The sequence below is a fragment of the Rhagoletis zephyria genome, unplaced genomic scaffold, assembly GCF_001687245.7.
Source record: "Rhagoletis zephyria isolate East Lansing unplaced genomic scaffold, Rhagoletis_zephyria_1.1 Rzeph_scaffold_01783, whole genome shotgun sequence".
Lineage (NCBI taxonomy): Eukaryota > Metazoa > Arthropoda > Insecta > Diptera > Tephritidae > Rhagoletis > Rhagoletis zephyria.
Genome location: NW_016158867.1, coordinates 1 through 3,224, shown reverse-complemented (window position 1 = coordinate 3,224; position 3,224 = coordinate 1).

The following is a 3,224-nucleotide window of genomic DNA, read 5'->3' as shown; positions in this document are numbered from 1 at the left end:
ACGAATACAGTTGTTTATTGTATCCAAAGTTGGTACCAAGTTGATAAGTTTTTATCATTTCTCATAATTTGCTTTTAATTTTATTTTTTTCATATACAGAGGATATGATCATTTTTTTTGCTTAATTCCGTATACGAAGAATTATATGTTTCAATGGACACATCGCTTTGAATACATAATTTAGATTTAGATAATATTTTTAGCAATTTAGTTGAGAAAAATAAAACATTTAGATTATTGTTTGTATTTTGGTCGATTTTAAATTTGCTACCCCAAAATAATTGATATCAAATAAAACACCTCTTTGAGGTAAAATTTTCGAGTGACGAAAGCTGAACTAGAAACACAAAATTTATGATATCAATTTCGTGACGAAAATTATACGTATTTTTTAACTGCCATTGAAACGGAAATCTTTTTTTTATTTATTCGGAACGTTGCAAAATTGCGTCTACTGCTAGAAACACAAAATAAAAAACAGAACTTTTGCAACGATTCGTATGAATAAAAAAGATTTTCCCTACGTTTCAAAGGCAGTTAGAAAATACGTATAATTTTCGTCACGAAATTGTTATCATAAATTTTGTGTTTCTAGTTCAGCTTTCGTCACTCGAAAATTTTACCTCAAAGAGGTGTTTTATTTGAGATTTATATACACGTGGTAAAGATAGGGGATAGAAAAGCCCGATTTTTTTGGTTGGATTAATTGAATTTCGGTAGCTCACCTTTCTTTTTCTTCCCGATCTAATACGTTTTTCTGTTATGTCTGGCGGAAGTGATCTTATCACTTTCTAGAAGAAGCATCTCCCATATAAATACATATTTCTTCACTTATCGTTTTTGGTAACGGACAGTTGAAAATAATTAGCAGGAGCTCCGTCCTCTATGAATGTAAAACCCAAATGAACGCAATTGCATGAGGATCCATTGTACCCCACTCATGTCAGCACGTACTGGAAGTTCCTTTTTGGTGCTTATTTATCCTCTTATTTCAGCTACCCATCTTCCTGGATGCAAGCGCTTACATCGCGGGAGAGATTGGTGAGTGCTAGTATATAAGCTTATATGTTTGAAGTTTGGAGTTCAGCGAGAGTGGATAGTGGTTTTGCTTCATTTGGTTTTTATATTGTTTTTTTTTACCTTTCTTTTGGAGTTCACGTTTGTTTTTTTGTTCACCCAATAGAGTATAAAAAAAGGTTGGTGTGGGTGTTGCACAAGTGCTACAGGGGAAATGGGTGACGAAACGGACGGAATGACTGTGACTTGAATAGAAAAAGACTGACGGACCCAAGTCAGGATTAGGGGGCCTTGCGAAAGAGCAGGGGTCATAGCGAGGCCCATGGCTACTTTGAGTGGGACTGACTCCGCCTGACTGGACTGCCTCTTCGTCTTTTACCTTTTCTTATCTATTTTTTTGCTCTACTTAGCTTCCAAACACAGGCATGAACTATTTTTTTGCTTATGTCGGCTGTAGGTAAGGTGGGTGGTAAAGACCGCGCCCACCGACGAGCATAGCGAACAGAGTCCGTGTCCCACGAATAACCCAAAACCCACCATCAATTCGTATTGTGCGTCACCGTTTCATTAATGGTTTGTTTTAAATGTGGAATGCCAGTTGACTTTTTTGTTAAGAATCCATCTGAAGCGAAGAAAGGGAATTGTTGTAAATCGTCCTTTCATAATATGATATGTTTTGCTTGTGGTGGTGATGCGTCCTTCTGTGTATATAAACCAGATAAGGAAAACTCTACTCTGGCGGGGATGGCCGGGAGCTCCAGCCAGGAGATGAAGTACCCGGACAACAAAAAGAAATCAGAATATTAAAAAGGCAGGATGTTGAAAATCCCAATGAGAAAGAAGACTTAGGATCAAAACCAGAGGTAAAGAGTTTACACCAAAGAAAAATGGAATATGACTTGGCAAGAAAAAGAATATTTTGTGAAGCTATTACAGCGAAAAAGAAAAGCAGAAACTTTATAAAAATTAAGAAAATGAGAGAAAAAAGAAGGCTTTACAAAAGAATACGTAACAAAATTATTTCTACTGTCGTCACTCTGAAAGGTGATAACCGATTTTGTGCGCATACTAAAATTGGGGATAAAGAAGTTTTAGCGTTACTAGACTCCGGCGCAGGGGCCAGCTGCTTAGGAAAAAATGTTGAAAAATTATTAGTTGGCAAGGAGAATCGAATATTCCCAATTACGGATCAAAATATCAGGACAGCAAATGGTGGTGAGACTCCGGTCACAAGCGTTATTACTCTACAAGTCGAGTGGGATAAAACAGTTAGAGACCTAGAATTTTTTATCGTACCCGGTTTACAGCAGGAGGTGTATCTAGGGGTGGACTTCTGGAAGGCGTTCGACCTGGATATTGTCAGCAGAGGAGCGATTTCACGTCCCGCTCACACTGCTGTTCCGGAGCTCGTACCCGCTGAGGGCGACCTTTCATTTGATGCCGTACAACATACCTTGACTCAAGGTGAAACATTAGCACTAGAAAAAAGAAAAGGCCCAGTTTCCATCTTTTTCCGTATTAGGGTTAGGTCGCACCGATATGGAAGAACACGTAATTGAAGTAGTAAATGAGAACCTGCCCATTAAACAACGCCATTACCCCATATCCCCTGCAATTCAAAAACTGATTTCCCAAGAACTCGATCGAATGTTAGACAAGGGCGTAATAGAACCCAGCAACAGTAGTTGGAACTCACCTGTTTCATTAGTTATAAAAGGAACCAAAAACCGTCTCTGCCTGGATGCGAGAAAAGTCAACGAGAGAACGATTAAGGATGCATATCCGCTGCCGCACGTTGACGGTATACTGAGTCGGCTAAAAAATACTAGGTATATTTCAGCGATTGACCTTAAAGATGCCTTTTGGAAAATTCCTTTGGTCTGTGTAATGCGGCTCAGAGAATGTGTAGATTAATGGACAAGGTAATACCCGCTTCGTTACGTGAATGTGTGTTTGTGTATCTGGATGATCTGTTAGTTTGTTCAGTGGATTTTTCGTCTCATTTGTTGTTGCTGGAAAATGTCGCTCGCTGCTTAAAAGAAGCGAAACTGACCATTAACGTAGAAAAGAGCAAATTTTGTTATCTAGAAGTACGATACCTTGGCTATGTAGTAGGCGATGGATGTATTAAGACGGACGCAAACAAGGTCGCTACTGTGAGAGATTTTCCGGACCCCAAAACTCCAAAACAGCTACGACGGTTCCTA